The following is a 19,914-nucleotide window of genomic DNA, read 5'->3' as shown; positions in this document are numbered from 1 at the left end:
TCTCTCCTCCCGTGCTGTTTTCACTGTCCCGGCTGTCTCTCCTCCTGCGCTGTTTTCACTGTGCCGGCTGTCTCTCCTCCCGCGCTGTTTTCACTGTGCCGGCTTTCTCTCCTCCCGCGCTGTTTTCACTGTGCCGGCTGTCTCTCCTCCCGCGCTGTTTTCACTGTCCCGGCTGTCTCTCCTCCCGCGCTGTTTTCACTGTCCCGGCTGTCTCTCCTCCCGCGCTGTTTTCACTGTCCCGGCTGTCTCTCCTCCAGCACTGTTTTCACTGTCCCAGCTGTCTCTCCTCCCGTGCTGTTTTCACTGTCCCGGCTGTCTCTCCTCCCGCGCTGTTTTCACTGTCCCGGCTGTCTCTCCTCCCGCGCTGTTTTCACTGTCCCGGCTGTCTCTCCTCTCGCGCTGTTTTCACTGTCCCGGCTGTCTCTCCTCCCGCGCTGTTTTCACTGTGCCGGCTGTCTCTCCTCCCGCGCTGTTTTCACTGTGCCGGCTGTCTCTCGTCCCGCGCTGTTTTCACTGTCCGGGCTGTCTCTCCTCCCGCGCTGTTTTCAATGTCCCGGCTGTCTCTCCTCCCGCCCTGTTTTCGCTCTCCCGGCTGTTTCTCCTCTCGCGCTGTTTCAATGTCCCGGCTGTCTGTCCTCCCGCTCTGTTTTCGCTCTCCCGGCTGTTTCTCCTCTCGCGCTGTTTTCACTGTGCCGGCTGTCTCTCCTCCCGCGCTGTTTTCACTGTGCCGGCTGTCTCTCCTCTCGCGCTGTTTTCACTGTCCCGGCTTTCTCTCCTCCCACACTGTTTTCAATGTCCCGGCTGTCTCTCCTCACGCGCTGTTTTCAATGTCCCGGCTGTCTCTCCTCCCGGGCTGTTTTCAGTGTCCCGGCTGTCTCTCCTCCCGCGCTGTTTTCAATGTCCCGGCTGTCTCTCCTCCCGCGCTGTTTTCACTGTGCCGGCTGTCTCTCCTCCCTCGCTGTTTTCACTGTGCCGGCTGTCTCTCCTCCCGCGCTGTTTTCACTGTGCCGGCTGTCTCTCCTCCTGCGCTGTTTTCACTGTCCCGGCTGTCTCTCCTCCCGCGCTGTTTTCACTGTGCCGGCTTTCTCTCCTCCCGTGCTGTTTTCACTGTGCCGGCTGTATCTCCTCCCGGCTGTTTTCACTGTGCCGGCTGTCTCTCCTCCCGCGCTGTTTTCAATGTCCCGGCTGTCTCTCTTCCCGCGCTGTTTTCACTGTGCCGGCTGTCTCTCCTCCCGTGCTGTTTTCACTGTCCCGGCTGTATCTCCTCCCGGCTGTTTTCACTGTGCCGGCTGTCTCTCCTCCCGCGCTGTTTTCACTGTGCCGGCTGTCTCTCCTCCCGGCTGTTTTCACTGTGCCGGCTGTCTCTCCTCCCGCGCTGTTTTCACTGTGCCGGCTGTCTCTCCTCCAGCGCTGTTTTCACTGTCCCGGCTGTCTCTCCTCCCGCGCTGTTTTCACTGTCCCGGCTGTCTCTCCTCCCGCGCTGTTTTCACTGTCCCGGCTGTCTCTTCTCCCACGCTGTTTACACTGTCCCGGCTGTCTCTCCTCCCGCGCTGTTTTCACTGTGCCGGCTGTCTCTCCTCCCGTGCTGTTTTCACTGTCCCGGCTGTCTCTCCTCCCGTGCTGTTTTCACTGTCCCGGCTGTCTCTCCTCCTGCGCTGTTTTCACTGTGCCGGCTGTCTCTCCTCCCGCGCTGTTTTCACTGTGCCGGCTTTCTCTCCTCCCGCGCTGTTTTCACTGTGCCGGCTGTCTCTCCTCCCGCGCTGTTTTCACTGTCCCGGCTGTCTCTCCTCCCGCGCTGTTTTCACTGTCCCGGCTGTCTCTCCTCCCGCGCTGTTTTCACTGTCCCGGCTGTCTCTCCTCCAGCACTGTTTTCACTGTCCCGGCTGTCTCTCCTCCCGTGCTGTTTTCACTGTCCCGGCTGTCTCTCCTCCCGCGCTGTTTTCACTGTCCCGGCTGTCTCTCCTCCCGCGCTGTTTTCACTGTGCCGGCTGTCTCTGCTCCCGCGCTGTTTTCACTGTCCCGGCTGTCTCTCCTCTCGCGCTGTTTTCACTGTCCCGGCTGTCTCTCCTCCCGCGCTGTTTTCACTGTCCCGGCTGTCTCTCCTCCCGCGCTGTTTTCACTGTGCCGGCTGTCTCTCGTCCCGCGCTGTTTTCACTGTCCGGGCTGTCTCTCCTCCCGCGCTGTTTTCAATGTCCCGGCTGTCTCTCCTCCCGCCCTGTTTTCGCTCTCCCGGCTGTTTCTCCTCTCGCGCTGTTTCAATGTCCCGGCTGTCTGTCCTCCCGCTCTGTTTTCGCTCTCCCGGCTGTTTCTCCTCTCGCGCTGTTTTCACTGTGCCGGCTGTCTCTCCTCCCGCGCTGTTTTCACTGTGCCGGCTGTCTCTCCTCTCGCGCTGTTTTCACTGTCCCGGCTGTCTCTCCTCCCGCGCTGTTTTCAATGTCCCGGCTGTCTCTCTTCCCGCGCTGTTTTCACTGTGCCGGCTGTCTCTCCTCCCGCGCTGTTTTCACTGTCCCGGCTTTCTCTCCTCCCACACTGTTTTCAATGTCCCGGCTGTCTCTCCTCACGCGCTGTTTTCAATGTCCCGGCTGTCTCTCCTCCCGGGCTGTTTTCAGTGTCCCGGCTGTCTCTCCTTCTGCGCAGTTTTCAATGTCCCAGCTGTCTCTCCTCCCGCGCTGTTTTCACTGTCCCGGCTGTCTCTCCTCCCAGGAGAGGTCTCCTCGCTCGGCGCCGAGGTCCCAGGTTTGATCCCGTCTCTGGGTTACTGTCTGTGTGGAGTTTGCACATTCTCTCCGTGTTTGCATGGGTTTCACCCCCACAACCCAAAAGTTGTGCAGGGTAGGTGGTTTGGCCACGCTAAATTGCCCCTTAATTGAAAAAAAACAGGATTTGGGTACTCTAAATTTTTTTTTTTTTTTTAAGAAATTCATATTTTGAATAGATCCCAGATTAGAAGGGGAAAAGGACATGCAGCAAATCACTTTACACATCATTAAAGCTGAGCTGTAATTTAATTTAAAGTTGTGACTATGGTTCTTTCTCATAATTTTGATAACTTTATTCAGTTTGTAGTTTGATTTCTTGCCACTTACCTGCACTGCTTCCTTGATGGAGAAGAGTTTACCAGTGAAGTTCTCACACTGACAACACCTTAATCCAGAGTGACTGGTTACTGCTGCTTCTCTCTCTCACTCACACCAGCCGCAATGAGGAACCGATCCAATAACACAGCCTTTTATAGCGGTGGACAGACTCCTGAACACTGTACACTAAAGAAAATAAATTCATATTTTGAACAGATCCCAGGTTAGAAGGGGAAAAGGACATTCAGAAAATCACTTTACACATTATTGAAGCTGAGCTGTAATTTAATTTAAAGTTGTGAATATGGTTCTTTCTCATAATTTTGATAACTTTATTCAGTTTGTAGTTTGATTTCTTGCCACTTACCTGCACTGCTTCCTTGATGGAGAAGAGTTTACCAGTGAAGTTCTCACACTAACAACACCTTAATCCAGAGTGACTGGTTACTGCTGCTTCTCTCTCTCACTCACACCAGCCGCAATGAGGAACCGATCCAATAACACAGCCTTTTATAGCGGTGGACAGACTCCTGAACACTGTACACTAAAGAAAATAAATTCATATTTTGAACAGATCCCAGGTTAGAAGGGGAAAAGGACATTCAGAAAATCACTTTACACATTATTGAAGCTGAGCTGTAATTTAATTTAAAGTTGTGAATATGGTTCTTTCTCATAATTTTGATAACTTTATTCAGTTTGTAGTTTGATTTCTTGCCACTTACCTGCACTGCTTCCTTGATGGAGAAGAGTTTACCAGTGAAGTTCTCACACTGACAACACCTTAATCCAGAGTGACTGGTTACTGCTGCTTCTCTCTCTCACTCACACCAGCCGCAATGAGGAACTGTTCCAATAACACAGCCTTTTATAGCAGTGGACAGACTCCTGTACACTGTCAAATGGGAATCAAGCACAGTGGAAGGTCATTTGTTGCCAGGGAGATTATATTTTTACAGTTTCTGATTCCCAGATGTCTATATTTAGATAGTTACTCTGGATACAGAATCAGTGAATCATGGACGTGCATTTTGTGATTGTTGGGAGTTAGTGAGCCCAGAAGTGCATGTACAATCTGATCCAGGGTGAGAGCGCATTGTCCCCGTGATTTCATGTTGGGCCGTCCAGCGTGCAACACATCCTGAGATAGGCCGGGGGAAACAAGAGGGGCAGGGTCACGTTGGGCACTGGGTCCAATGGGAACCTGGTGTGGGCTTTAAATCGCTGCAGGCAGGATACTGAAGGCTGCTAGGGGTTGTGGGAAAGGAGATCAGAACATCCTCCACTAGATCAAAGGAAAAATATCTGCAGCTTTAATGGCCTTAACACCCAATGCCGGAGGGCAAGTCCGGTGGGCACTTCACCTGCAGTGTCCTGCCTGCAATGTTTTTATGATCTCAGAAGGTTCATACAAATTTATGGTTCATTCACTTATGTTGGAACTCTGAGGCCTGTGGGACTGGCAAGAAATGACTGAGCACTCACCCAGGGTATCGTAACATGCTCCACGTACTGTTGAGCAAGGAGCAGGAATGGTGCTTGGGTGCTTCTCAGGATGAGGCATTCATTGCCATTAAGATGCGTCTGTCTTCAAAGCAACTTCTTACACATGGTAATCTGGCTAGGCCTCCAATTTTAACATGTGATGCTTCCCCTTATAGCATCGGGACGGGGCTAGCCCATGGATGGGACAATGGCATGGAATGCCCCGTTGCATTCATTTCAAGGACCCTGGCGGATGGTGATTGCTGTCCCAGGCAGATAAAGAAGGAGGCTTTGGCTGTGATTTTTGGCATTAAGAAGTTCCATCAGTATGTGCATGGTCAACAGGAGAAGCTCCCAGAGATTCTTCGGTCTTTCACCCAGATATTCTCCGAGTTCAGTTTGGAGGATGCCGTTATATTGTGGGGCATTCGGGTGGTCATCCCCCCGCAGGGTCAGGAAGCACGACTACAGGACATGGCCACTGGGGACTTGGAAAATGAAAATGTTGGCCCGGACTTATTGTTGGCCTGGTGTAGATGGGGACATTGAGAGAGTTGTGAAAAGCAGCCTGGTGTGCCAGGAACTCCCATCAATGACCCTTGGTAATGGCTCGGACGCCGATGGGTTCGCCTCCATGTGGATTTTACGGGACGTTCATGGGGTCCATGTTCCTGGTGGTGATGGATGCCACTCGAATTGGTTGGAAATGTGCAGGTTAATCTCCGCGACATCCAGGGCCATGATTGAGAAGCACCGGGTGGGTTTTGCACCCATGGGATCCCGGTAGTCCTCGTGATGGACAATGGTACGCAGTTCACTGGTGAGGGGTTTGTTATGTTTATGTGGAGAAACAACATTTGGTGTATTCGGACTGTCCCATATATCATTCCTCATCCAATGGAGTAGCAGAACAGGCAGTCCAGACTTTCAAATGGGGCTTGAAGAAGCAACAGATTGTGTCTATAGACACATAGTTGGTGAGTTTCCTGTTTAATTGTCGTACGATGCCGCATGTGATGACAGGGATCGTTACTGCAGAGGTATTGATGGTCGACATCTCAGGACTCTGCTGAGTTTGACTTTTCCAAGCCTCATTGCCAAAGTCAAGCAGCAAGAGGAATCACAGAAAAGACACGACGGTTTGAGGCCGCCGGAGTGGGCATTTCACATTGGGGATATGATATTTGCATTCTGGTTTCCAGGGGTATTACTGGAACAGATGGGCCCGGTCTTGTATAAAGCGTGGGTCAGGGGAAGATCCTAAAAAACATTTGGACCAATTAACCAGGTGTGAGCCCACAAGTCAGGGCGTCTGACCGGCAGTGGTACCCATTTTGCTGTACCAAGAGCTGCCCCTCAGTCTGAGGGCCTTGCCGTCCGGGTTGCCATGCCAGGACATGCAAGAGGGTGATGACTCGGTTTCTGACGTAGACCCAGCAGTGCCATGCTGGCGGATGACATGTGTCCGGCACCAATGTCGCAGCAGTACCTCTTCAGCTGTCTGCCAGGAAACAGCTTTCTACTACTCGATTCACTTCACGCAACCCAGAGCCACCACAGGTGGAAATGCAGTTGCTGTTGAAGCGGCGCAGAAGGCAGCCTCCATTGGTGGCTGAAGGGGAACTTTGGACTTTGTGGGGGGGGTGGGGGGGGGGGGGGCGTAAACCCCATGAGGACCATGGGGAAACAATGATTGATCTCCAAATGGACCACGTGGAGTTCAAGCTCCAAATAGGGGGCAGAGGCCAACTACCTGGAACTCGTTATGAGCAAAAGTTAAAACCAGCCCAGATCAGGGCCTGGTGAGATAAGTCCTCCCAACCAGGATTGCACTGGGAGTGAGATGCTGCATTATGCAGTCCATTATGCAGTCCATTATGCTACTGTGCTGTTAAACGTGAGTTGATTAAAACTTAAACTTAACACATTGTAAGAATATTCTTAATTGTTTGTTTCTTTTCTTGGTCTTACCTCCAGTTTTTCTCTGAGGAGAGTCTACTAGTCCAGTGATAATGATGCTGTTTCAAAGTTGGATCTGCACTGAGACGTGATTGAAACAGTCACAGTTTAATATCGGATATCACAGCCCTGTTAAAGGATCAGGTTCACAGAGAATGTCCAATGAGACTTGAGTTTAGAACAGCCTCACTTGTTGTCAGGGAGAAGCTTAACAAACATGTTAGCATTCACTGAAAAAGGAATGATCAATATTTCACATTTCTTCCTTGTTCTATTTTAGCATTGAATAGCAAACATGCATTTATCATCATCGTTGGCTGTCCCATGATTTGAGAGTTTACCATAGATGTTCATGTAACTGAACTGCCCGGTTCTTGACCAGCAGATCTTTGGGCACAAGGGACAGGACATCCATAATGTAGTGGGATCCGAAGAGCAGGAAATGCTTCCTTTCTCTGCTGCCTCTCTGCCTCATTATTACGGTGTTGAAACTATGATGCAGTTTGATGGACAATTGGTCAGCGAGGTTTCCTAGTGTCACACGGGAGGGTTTAAACTAGTATGGCAGGGGGGTGGGCACGGGAGCAATAGGTCAGAAGGTGAGAGCATTGAGGGAGAACTAGGGAATAGGGATAGTGGGGCTCTGAAGCAGAGCAGACAGGGAGAAGTTGCTGAACACAGCGGGTCTGGCAGCCTGACGTGCATATGTTTTAATGCAAGAAGTATTACAGGTAAGGCAGGTGAACTTAGAGCTTGGATTAGTACTTGGAACTATGATATTGTTGCCATTACAGAGACCTGGTTGAGGGAAGAGCAGGATTGGCAGCTAAACTTTCCAGGATTTAGATGTTTCAGGTGGGATAGAGGGGGATGTAAAACGGGAGGCGGAGTTGCGCTACTGGTTAGGGAGAATATCACAGCTTTACTGCGGGAGGACACCTCAGAGGGCAGTGAGGCTATATGGGTAGAGATCAGGAATAAGAAGGGTGCAGTCACAATGTTGGAGGTTTACTACAGGCCCCCCAACAGCCAGCGGGAGATAGAGGAGCAGATAGCTAGACTGATTTTGGAAAAGAGTAAAAACAACAGGGTTGTGGTGATGGGAGACTTCAACTTCCCCAATATTGACTGGGACTCACTTAGTGCCAGGGGCTTAGACGGGGCGGAGTTTGTAAGGAGCATCCAGGAGGGCTTCTTAAAACAATATGTAGCCAGTCCAACTAGGGAAGGGGCGGTACTGGACCTGGTATTAGGGAATGAGCCCGGCCAGGTGGTAGATGTTTCAGTAGGGGAGCATTTCGGTAACAGTGACCACAATTCAGTAAGTTTTAAAGTACTGGTGGACAAGGATAAGAGTGGTCCTAGGATGAATGTGCTAAATTGGGGGAAGGCTAATTATAACAATATTAGGCGGGAACTGAAGAACATAGATTGGGGGCGGATGTTTGAGGGCAAATCAACATCTGACATGTGGGAGGCTTTCAAGTGTCAGTTGAAAGGAATTCAGGACCGGCATGTTCCTGTGAGGAAGAAGGATAAATACGGCAATATTCGGGAACCTTGGATAACAAGAGATATTGTAGGCCTCGTCAAAAAGAAAAAGGAGGCATTTGTCAGGGCTAAAAGGCTGGGAACAGACAAAGCCTGCGTGGAATATAAGGAAAGTAGGAAGGAACTTAAGCAAGGAGTCAGGAGGGCTAGAAGGGGTCACGAAAAGTCATTGGCAAATAGGGTTAAGGAAAATCCCAAGGCTTTTTACACGTACATAAAAAGCAAGAGGGTAGCCAGGGAAAGGGTTGGCCCACTGAAGGATAGGAAAGGGAATCTATGTGTGGAGCCAGAGGAAATGGGCGAGGTACTAAATGAATACTTTGCATCAGTATTCACCAAAGAGAAGAAATTGGTAGATGTTGAGTCTGGAGAAGGGTGTGTAGATAGCCTGGGTCACATTGAGGTCCAAAAAGACGAGGTGTTGGGTGTCTTAAAAAATATTAAGGTAGGTAAGTCCCCAGGGCCTGATGGGATCTACCCCAGAATACTGAAGGAGGCTGGAGAGGAAACTGGTGAGGCCTTAACAGAAATGTTTGGATCCTCACTGTCTTCAGGGGATGGCCCGGAGGACTGGAGAATAGCCAATGTTGTTCCTCTGTTTAAGAAGGGTAGCAAAGATAATCCAGGGAACTACAGGCCGGTGAGCCTTACTTCAGTGGTAGGGAAATTACTGGAGAGAATTCTTCGAGACAGGATCTACTCCCATTTGGAAGCAAATGGACGTATTAGTGAGAGGCAGCATGGGTTTGTGAAGGGGAGGCCGTGTCTCACTAATTTGATAGAGTTTTTCAAGGATGTCTCTAAGATGATTGATGCAGGTAGGTCAGTGGATGTTGTCTATATGGACTTCAGTAAGACCTTTGACAAGGTCCCTCATGGCAGACTAGTACAAAAGGTGAAGTCACACGGGATCAGGGGTGAGCTCGCAAGGTGGATACAGAACTGGTTAGGTCATAGAAGGCAGCGAGTAGCAATGGAAGGATGCTTTTCTAATTGTAGGGCTGTGACCAGTGGCGTTCCACAGGGATCAGTGCTGGGACCTTTGCTGTTTGTAGTATATATAAATGATTTGGAGGAAAATGTAACTGGTCTGATTAGTAAGTTTGCAGACGACACAAAGGTTGATGGAATTGCGGATAGTGATGAGGACTATCTGAGGATACAGCAGGATTTAGATTGTTTGGAGACTGTTGCCTGGTATGGAGGGCATTAGCTATGAGGAGCGGTTGAATAAACTCGGTTTGTTCTCACTGGAACGAAGGAGGTTGAGGTGCGACCTGATAGAGGTCTACAATATTATGAGGGGCATAGACAGAGTGGATAGTCAGAGGCTTTTCCCCGGGGTAGAGGGGTAAATTACTAGGGGGCATAGGCTTAAGGTGAGAGGAGCAAGGTTTAGAGTAGATGTATGAGGCAAGTTTTTTACACAGACGGTAGTGGGTGCCTGGAACTCGCTACCGGAGGAGGTGGTGGAAGCAGGGACGATAGTGACATTTAAGGGGCATCTTGACAAATACATGAATCGGATGGGAATAGAGGGATACGGACCCAGGAAGTGTAGAAGATTGTAGTTTAGTCGGGCAGCATGGTCGGCACGGGCTTGGAGGGCCGAAGTGCCTGTTCCTGTGCTGTACATTTCTTTGTTCTTTGTTCTTTGGTCACTGTGTTGTTAGATGTAGAGGCTTGATCGTTCTTGTTTCTTGTTTTATGGTGTCTTTGCTAATCTACCTATTTTAGTTTTTATGGACAAAATCGTGGTACCAGGTATTGTTCTCTGCCTTGCTCTAACCAGATGGCTTTGATGTGCAGTGGTGATCAGAGAACGAGTCTTGTAAACTAAAAAACCTATTTATTTAACACTACAATTGGATTCAACATTTATCCCTAAGAACTCACAGTTGATTAAACACACATAAACTATATTCATCTAAAATCTAACTCACTTACTAATTAACTACACTCATGCTCTCTCACTAATCTGCAGTACTCCTAGCTCAGCTCCTGCTCCTACCACCTACTCCAACCTCCTGTCCCACAAGGTTCAGCGTCATCCCTTATATATTTCAACGATTAGCTCCCTCTACTGGCTGTCTGTACACATTTCATTAACCTTTCCATTACCTTCATGTATGATAATACCACAGTCACCATTCTGAATGCTTGGTAGCAAGATCCTCCCAGCCATTAAAACCAACACTGTTGTGCTTCAAGGAAAGCATCAGAGTGTCTTTGAAGTGTTTTATTTATCCATCCACAGAACGTTTGCCTTTTGGAAAACTGAGAGAACAGAATCTGGTGGGGAAGGACCGTCCAGGCACAGTATCAATCCATCACAGTTGATTTTGTAGGAGTTTTGTCTGAATCCTTGTGGAATGCAAATGGTATGTTGGCCTTCATAGTGAGAGGATTGAGTACAGGAGTGGGATGTTTTCCTACAATTGTATAGAGCATTGTTGGGGCCACACCCGGAGACATGTGTGCAGTTTTGGTGCACTTATCTGAGGAAGAATGTTCTTGCTATGAAGGGACTGCAGGGATAGTGATAATGATAATTGCTTATTGTCACAAGTAGGCTTCAATGAAGTTACTGTGAAAAGCCCCTAGTCGTCACATTCCGGCGCCTGTTCGGGAAGGCCGGTACGGGAACTGAACCCGTGCTGCTGGCATTTTTCTGCATTGCAAGCCAGCTATTTAACCCACTGTGCTAAACCAGCCCCGGTGAAGGTTTACCAGGCTGATTCCTGCGATGCTGGGACTGTCATATGAGGAGAGACTAAATTGGTTAGAAATATATTCATTGGAGTGGAGGGATCTCATAGAAACTTATAAAATTCTAACAGGATTGGACAGGGTAGATTCAGAAAGAATATTTCCGATTGCGGGAAAGTCCAGAACTGGGGGTCATAGTTTGAGGATAAGAGGTAATCTTTTTTGACTGAGATGAGGACAAAGTTCTTTACCCTGAGAGTGGTAAATCTGTGGAATTCATTACCACAGAAAGTAGTTGAGGACAAAATGTTGTGTGATTTCAAGAACAAATTCGATACAGATCTTGGGGCTGAAGGGATCAAGAGATATGGGATGAAGACGGGATCAGGGTATGGAATATGATCAGCCATGATCATAATGAATGGCGGGGCAGGCTCAAAGATCTGAATGCCTCCCCTGCTTCTCTTTTCTATGTCTCTGTGCATTATCTGTCTTCAAGAAGGACACTGGGATTAGTTCCAGGATTCTCCCATTAAATCCTCCTATTAAATCAGAGACATTGCTACTTTCATGAAGATGATATATAGTCCTTGCAATGCAGGAGTGTGGTCAGCTCTCTTGAATGTGGAATTGAAGAAGTCAAGACTGGTTTGCAAGAGTGGCAGTGACACCGTAGCCATCCACGGACCGTATATCATGTGGTCAACATTGTTTGTGCAAAGAGGCAAATTAGATGAAAAAGTTTTCCACCTTGGCAGCATTAAATACTGACACCAGAGGACAATTGATCGTTGATGAAGTGAACAGCCACTGTCAGGAAGATTGTAAATAGTATGGGGCTACTATTTGAGCTCTCCCACTGCAGACAGTTACACTGTTGAAATTGGGAATTTTGTTTTCTTTCCAAATCAGTAGGATGAATTCATAGAATCTTGATGTAAGCAAAAGTTCACTGGATTTGAAGATCTCAGCTGGAACCCATCATGGCCACAGTTTTTTTAATCATCTATATTGTTCCTTGTTGCAGCTCTCAATCGATGGTGGTTCCCCCATTGATCCTACAGCAGGGCACAGAGGAATAACCTCGAGATGGACCTCGAGTTGTTTTGCCAGCCAATGAAGGTTGTTTGTTTTTGTTCCAGGAGGTGACATTTTTGAACGTCAATTACATTGAATCAGTCCTGGTGACTATCATGCTTGAATCCATTGGTCTGGACAGATAAGCCGAGCACAGCTGACTTGATCTGATCCCCATGATCTGAAACTGCGTTGGATGTGTGAAGATTTTCCAGATTGACTGTGAGCTGTGCTTGGAATTCTGAACTTCAGTCGGGATGCTTTAGAGCTGAAATATTGATCTTCTTTCTCTTGGGCTTTGGTTTCTTGCGATGTCTTGGTTTTAGGTGGATGTTCATCACAGATTGATCAATTTCATGATCTGATCAGCAAGCAACAGTTTGCAGTAAGACCAGGACATTATCTAAAGGAGTTCTAAGATTTGTGAGAACTTATGAATGCCCGAGATGAGGTGAGAGTGACTGCCCTTGACAGCAAGGCAGCATTTGACCGAGTATGGTTTCAACGAGCCCAAGCAAAACTGGAGTCAATGGGAATCGGAGGAAAACCCTCCTCTGGTTCGGTCATACTTGGCACAAAGGAAGATGGTTGTGATGGTTGGAGGTCAGTCATGTCAGCTCCAGGACATCACTGCAGGAGTTCCTCAGGATGGTGTCCTAGGCCCAATCATCATCAGTTGCTTTATCAAAGACTTCCCTTCCATCAAAAGGGAGGCACGGTAGCACAGTGGTTAGCACTGTTACTTCACAGCACAATGGGCCCGGGTTCGATTCCAGGCTTGGGTCACTGTCTGTGTGGAGTCTGCACATTCTCCGTGTGTCTACGTGGGTTTCCTTCGGGTGCTGCGGTTTCCTCCCACAAGTCCCAAAAGACGTGCTGTTAGGTGAATTGGACATTCTGAATTCTCCGTCTGTGTAACCAAACAGACGCCGGAATGTGGTGACTAGGGGCTTTTCACAGTAACATCATTGCAGTGTTAATGTCAGCCTACTTGTGACAATAAAGATTATTATTATAAGTTCAGAGGTGGGGATGTTCACTGATTATTGCACAATGCTCAGCACCATTCACAACTCCTTTTACTGAAGTGGTTAATGTCCAAAAGCAGCAAGACCTGGAAAATATACAGGCTTGGGCCAGGAACAGTTGTGCCACATAAGGGCCAGGCAATGACCATCTTTTCTTGACATTCAAAGGCATGAACTTCGCTGAATCCCCCACTATCAACATCCTGGGAGTTACCATTGACTAGAAAATGACTTGGATTAGCCACATAAATAATGTGGCTACAAGAGGCAAGGAATTCTGTGGCGAGCAACTCTCCTCCTGACTCCCCAAAGTATGTCCATCATCTCCACGTCATAAGTTCAGAATGTGTTGCAATACCCTCTACTTACCTGGATGAGCTTCAATAACACTCAAGAAGCTCAACACCATCCAGGACAAAGTAGCTCGCTTGATTGGCATCACATCTACAAACATTCACTCCCTCCAGTGGTACACAACAGTGGCAGCGTGTACCAACTACAAGGTAAACTGCAGGAACTCACCAAGGCTCCTTAGCAGCATCTTCCAAACCCACCACCTTCGAGAAGGACAAAGGCACCAGACACATGGGAACATCACCACCTGCGACAATTTCCGTTGTTATTAATGCCACACATGAGGCAGTCTCGCAACAGCTCCGGGGTTCACCCAGCCGTATTGCACCGCTATCTCTGCATGATCACTGAAGGTTTAGGGTCGTAATGGTCTGTGACAAGTTCTACAAAGAACAGAGAAATGTACAGCACAGGAACAGGCTCTTCGGCCCTCCAAACCAGCGCCGACCATGCTGCCGACCTAACCATACTGCCCTTCTACATTTCCAGGGTCCGTCACCCTCTATTTGATCCTATTCATGTATTTGTCAAGATGCACCTTAAACGTCACTATCATACCTGCTTCCACCTACTCCTCTGGCTGCGAGTCCCAGGCACCCACTACCTTCTGTGTAAAAAACTTCCCTCGCACATCTCCTCTAAACTTTGCCCCTCGCACCTTAAACCTGTGTCCTCTCGTAATTGATACATACACCCTGGAAAATAGCTTCTGACTATCCACTCTGTCCATGCCCCTCATAATTTTGTAGACTTCCATCAGATCATCCCACAACCTCGGTCGTTTCAGTGAGAACAACCTCTCCTCATAGCTAATGCCCTCCAGACCAGGCAACATCCTGGTAAAACTCTCCTGTATCCTCTCCAAAGCTTCCACATCCTTCTGGTAGTGTGGCGTGCAGAATTGAACACTATATTCCAAGTGTGGCCTAACTTAGGTTCGATACAGCTGCAGCATGACTTGCCTATTTTTATACTCAATGCCCCAGCCGATGAAGGCAAGCATGCCGTATGCCTTCTTGACTACCTTCTTCACCTGCATTGCCACTTACAATAATAATATTTATTAGTGTCGCAAGTAGGCTTACATTAACACTGCAATGAAGTTACTGTGAAAATCCCCTAATCGCCACACTCCAGCGCCTGTTCGGGTACACTGAGCGAGAATTCAGAATGTCCAATTCACCTACCAAGCATGTCTGTAGACCTATGCACCCAGATCCCTCTGCCTGTCAATATTGTGAAGGGTTCTCCCATTTACTGTATATTTTTCACCTGTATTAGACCTTCCAAAATATATTACCTCACATTTGTCCAGATTAACCTCCATCTGCTATCTCTCCGTCCAAATCTCCAAATGATCTATATCCTGCCGGATCCTCTGACAGTCCTCATTGCTATCCACAATTCCACCAATCTTTGTATCGTCCGCAAACTTCCTAATCAGACGAGGTACATTTTTCCCCACATCAATTATATATACTAAAAACCGCAACAGTCCAGGTTCATTAAAGGTCTTCAAATCTGGGGCTGCTGGGTAGGTGAGGCCTTTGATTACACTGAAAGCTGGGGCTCTGCAGGTGGTCTGGAATATTACCATTTTCCGGTCGACTCCTGCAACACAATTAGAGAGGAAGAAATACCGCATCCATTGGGTATACTGGGCCCAGTCTTCCACACCTGCATCAAAGGCTTCTAGTCTTCCAAAAAGCTGTATTTTTAAATCCTCATCAACTTTATTCTCGTGCTGAGGAATTCAAATGCACTCTGGAGGTCCAGAATTGCAGCTGTAGTTCTTTCTCATTGCCAGTATCCAAGCTGAGGAGACCCGAGCAGGTGATTCAAACAGAGGTTTATTTATAACCAGAAGAAAAGGCCAAAATTGCAGCACACAGCACATGGGTCCCAACCGGGACTACTAACCATGCCGGTCCCAATCCAGGCCGGCTTTTAAGGGTTGGTTCTAAGTGCCCCAGCTGATGGGCCTCCGTCATTGTTGCATTAACTCACACTTTTACAGATGGAATTCCATCTGCTGCTTTGTGCCCACTCAACCAAACCATTGATATAATTCCGGAGCCGGCAGCTATCCTCTTCACCATTAACTACCCGACCAGTTTTTGTATCTTTCCATCTTTCATCTGCAAGTTTTCCTATCATGCCTCCCAGATTCATGTCTAAATCATTCATTATACAATAAACAGCATGGTCCCAAACACTTGTGGAGCCTTGTGGAACCTTTACACTTTGTTTCCTGTCCCTGAACCAAATTTGGATCCAACTTGTCACCTTCCATTGTATCCGACAAGATCTTAGTTTTAGAAACAGTCTGCCATGTGGGACATTGTCAAGTGCCTTGCTAAAATCCATGTAGACAACATCCACTACACTACCCTTATCAATCCTCCTTGTTACTTTCTCAAAAAGTGTCATTAAGATGGGACCACAACTTTTCACAATCTACATTAATGATCAGGAAGAAGGAACTGAAGGTACTATTGCGAAGTTTGCAGATGATACAAAGATCTGTAGAGGGACAGGTAGTATTGAGGAAGCAAGGGGGCTGCAGAAGGATTTGGACAAACTAGGAGAGTGGGCAATGAAGTGGCAAATGAAATGCAATGTGGGAAAGTGTGAGGTTATGCACTTTGGAAGGAGGAATTTTGTGGTAGTAGTGAATGTGGTAGTATGTATTGGGGGTCATGTGGGACTGGAAGCCCTAATGTCATTGGCTGACAGATCCCGGGTCCTGGTTGGCCGTTGACCTCAAGCTCCGCCCTGAAGGCGGAGTATAAGAAGCCGGAGTCTTCCCCCGCAGGCCAGTTTACTATCGAGCTGCTGGGGAACAGACACGCCTAATAAAGCCTCATCGACTTCACTCTATTCGTCTCATGGAGTCTTTGTGCGCTACAAATTTAGGCACAGACTATTTTCTAAATGGGAAAATGCTTAGGAAATCAGAAGCACAATGGGACTTGGGAGTCCTTGTTCACAATTCTCTTAAGGTTAACGTACAGGTTCAGTCGACAGTTAAGAAGGCAAATGCAATGTTAGCATTCATGTCAAGAGGGCTAGAAAACAAGAGCAGGGATGTACTTCTGAGGCTGTATAAGGCTCTAGTCAGATCCCATTTGGAGTATTGTGAGCAATTTGGGCTCTGTATCTAAGGAAGGATGTGCTGGCCTTGGCGAGGGTCCAGAGGAGGTTCAAAAGAATGATCACTGGAATGAAGAACTTGTCGTATGAGGAACGGTTGAGGACTCTGGGTCTGTACTCGTTGGAGTTTAGAAGGATGAGGGGGGATCTTATTGAAACTTACAGGATACTATGAGGCCTGGATAGAGTGGACATGGAGAGCATGTTTCCACTTGTAGGAAAAACTAGAACCAGAGTACACCATCTCAGACTAAAGGGATGATCCTTTAAAACAGAGATGAGGAGTAATTTCTTCAGCCAGGGGGTGGTGAATCTATGGAACTCTTTGCCGCAGAATGCCATGGAGGCCAAATCACTGAGTGTCTTTAAGACAGAGAAAGATAGGTTCTTGATTAATAAGGGGGATCAGGGGTTATGGGGAGAAGGTAGGAGAATGGGGATAAGAAAATATCAGCCATGATTGAATGGCGGAGAAGACTCGATCGGCCGAGTGGCCTAATTCTGCTCCTATGTCTTATGGTCTTATAAGTTATTAAGACACGATATTCCCTGAACAAAGCCTTGTTGACTATCCCTGATTAATCTTTGCCTTTCTAAGTGATAGTTTGTACTGTCTCTCAGAATTGTTTCCTAAATGTCTTTGTAGTGGGAAAGTGGTACTTCCAGTGGTAGTAGGAGCGGTGTACTCCACGATCATAACCTCCGACCACGCTCTATCTACATGGATGTGAGATTGAAGATGAGCTGGGCCCAACGCCTCTCATGGAGCGTGGACACGGCCTTCATGGCCAATAAGGCATTCTGCTAAAGGATATCACAGGCCATTGGTGGGTACGATACCAACAACCAGAACGGGGAGGTCTCACCCTCCATGTTCTGGGAAGCAATGAAGGCTGTGATAAGGGGGGAACATATTGCATATAAGGCATGCAAAGATAGGAAAGAGATGGCAGCTAGAAACAGCTGGGTGCCTCTATACTGGAGGTGGACCGGCGATTTTCCACGTCCCGACCTTAGAGCTACTGGCCAGAAGAAAGAAGCTACAAATGGACTTTGACTTGTTCTACCATGAGGAAAGCAGTGCACCAGCTCCGCCAGACATGGGGGACCCTTTTACAAACATGGAGACAAGGCCAGCCACCTGTTGGCTCAGCAGCTGAGAAAGCAGGCAGCCATGAGGGAAATAGTTCATGTTTGGGACAGCTAGTCGCCTCGCCAGAAAGGGTCAACGAGTCCTTCAAGATCTTAAAGTGCTCCCTGCCAACACCACCCACACAAACTTCAATATCGTTGATACACAAAAAGGACCTGAGAGCAGGTCCTATAGGTCCATCTTGCTACTCAGTGTGGACACAAAAATCCTGGCAAAAACCCTGACTAAGCAGCTGGAGAGCTGCTTGCCAAAGGTGGTTGCAGATGACCAGACAGGCTTTGTCAAGGGCAGGCAGCTAAAATCGAACATCAGGCAGCTGCTGAACATGATAATGACCCCATCTGGGGGGAGAACACCAGAATAATCATCTCCTCAGATGCAGAAAAGGCTTTCAACAAAGTCGAATGAAAGTATCTCAATGAGGTACTGAAGCAGTTTGAGCTCGAGTCAGGGTTCGCCTCTTGGGTGAAACTACTGTACTGCACTCCCATGGTGAGGGTATGGACAAACAACACCGGCTCTAAACACTGTCAGCTGCACAGAGGCATGAGGCAGGGATGCCCGCTGTCTCCACTGCTGTTTGCTCTGGCAATCGAACCACAAGCGATTGGCCTCAGAACGGCGAAAGGCTGGAGAGGTAGCCAAAGGGGGGACAGAGTTTCACTCTATGTGGATGACCTTCTCCTCTATATCTCAAACTACCCAGGCTGGCATGGAATCATGGTGCTCTGAAAGGAGGTTGGAGCCTTCTCGGGCTACAAACTCAATCTGAGCAAGGGTGAAGTCTTCCCGGTGAACCTGGGAGGGAGAGGGACAGAGCTGCCCCTACCATTCAGGCAAGCTCAAACCAAATTCCGCCACTTGGGGATCCAATTAACCCACGACTGGACACGGATCCACAAATGGAACGTGACAAGTCTGGTGGAGAAAGTTAAAAGGGACCTGTAGAGGCGGGGCTCACTCTTACTCTCGCTAGTTGGTAGAGTACGGGCGTTCTAAATGTAAGTACTGCCCAGGTTTCTCTTCCAGGTCAAATCCCTCCCGATCTACATCCCCAAGGCCTTCTTCAACACAGTGGATAAAGTAATCATGACGTTTGAGTGGGGGGGGGTGGGGGGTGGGGGTGGGGGGAGAGGGGGGGGGGAGAGAACTTGAGGATCCCACATCGAAGAAGTATGGGAGCCCTGGCCATCCCAAACCTACAGTTCTACCACTGGACAGCCACAGCAGAAAGAGTGAGGGGATGGGTGAAGGAACCAGGAGTGGAATGGGTGAGGATGGAGGAGAGTTCCTGCACAGGGTCATCCCTCCAAGCCCTAGCCATAACCGCACTCCCATTCCCCCTGACCAAGTACTCAAGAAGCCCAGTGGTAGTAGCCACGCTCCAAATGTGGTACCAGATGAGACAGCACTTCGCTCGAACCGAAATGTCTACAATGGCTTCCATCTGTAACAACCACAGGTTCACACCCGCAACAATGGATGTCATCTTCAAAAGGTGGAGGCAGGACGAGGGGACACTGATGGTTAGGGCCATGTATACAGACAACAGAATAGCAAACCTGGAGGAACGCACGGAAAGGTTCCAGCTACCACAGGGAACTGAAATGAGACATCTACAGATCTAAAACTTCCTCCGTCGAGAAACAACGACAAACACCCCAGATACCAAGACATCTGCAGGTTGAGGGACTGCTGGATACGGGACCTAGGGAAGGGAAACTGTGGGGACTTGTGCGGGCGACTGCTGGGGGAGGTACACGCAACCCTGGATGAAACAAGGGGAAATGAGAGGAGGAACTAGGCATAGAGTAGGGGGAGAATTCTAGATCGAAGCACTGCACAGGGCGATCTCCACCTCCACGTGCACAGGGTTAAGCGTAACGCAGCTAAAGGTGGTCCACAGAGGCACCGAACCAGAACCCAAATGAGTAGTTTATTTCTGGAGGTGCAGAAATAATTGAAACGGTGCCAGGAAGACCTGGCCTTCTACACGCACGTGTTCTGGGCCTGTCCCAGGCTTGTCGGGTTCTGGACGACCTTCTGTGAGACAATATCCAAGGTCATGAGGGTGAGAATGGAGCCATGCCCAAAAGTGGCGGTCTTCGGGTTCTCAGAGCAGCGAGAACCCTTTATGGGGCGGGGGACCGGCGCCCTAGCTTTTGCCTCCCTGATCGTCCACTGGAGAATCCTGCTTGGCTGGCGATCGGCATCACCGCCCTCGCTTCCCTCGGGTCTCGAGCTTCTGGAACAAACAGTCCCATCCATAGCCAGGGGCTACATGAGGGATTGTCAGCGAGCATCCAGTACCTGCAGGTACAGTTGGAGGGGTCCAACCCCATGCAGCAGCAGGAGGTGCGGCCGATAA

The 19,914-nt window shown here is 48.6% G+C and overlaps 1 protein-coding gene across 1 annotated transcript in view; it reads right to left on the bottom strand.

Moving 5' to 3' along the window:
- LOC140420898 (interferon-inducible GTPase 5-like) overlaps positions 1–3,970 on the bottom strand; it is a 48,881-nt gene extending 44,911 nt beyond the window's left edge. The window contains exons 1-3 of the mRNA XM_072505025.1: positions 3,803–3,970; positions 3,445–3,621; positions 3,087–3,263 (exon numbers count right to left, since the gene is read on the bottom strand). The gene's annotated coding sequence lies outside the window, so the exon portion shown is untranslated. The remainder of the gene's footprint in view (positions 1–3,086; positions 3,264–3,444; positions 3,622–3,802) is intronic.
- Positions 3,971–19,914: the final 15,944 nt, after the last annotated feature.

Source organism: Scyliorhinus torazame, chromosome 5 (assembly GCF_047496885.1).
Source record: "Scyliorhinus torazame isolate Kashiwa2021f chromosome 5, sScyTor2.1, whole genome shotgun sequence".
NCBI lineage: Eukaryota > Metazoa > Chordata > Chondrichthyes > Carcharhiniformes > Scyliorhinidae > Scyliorhinus > Scyliorhinus torazame.
This window is presented reverse-complemented; position numbering and strand designations above follow the sequence as displayed.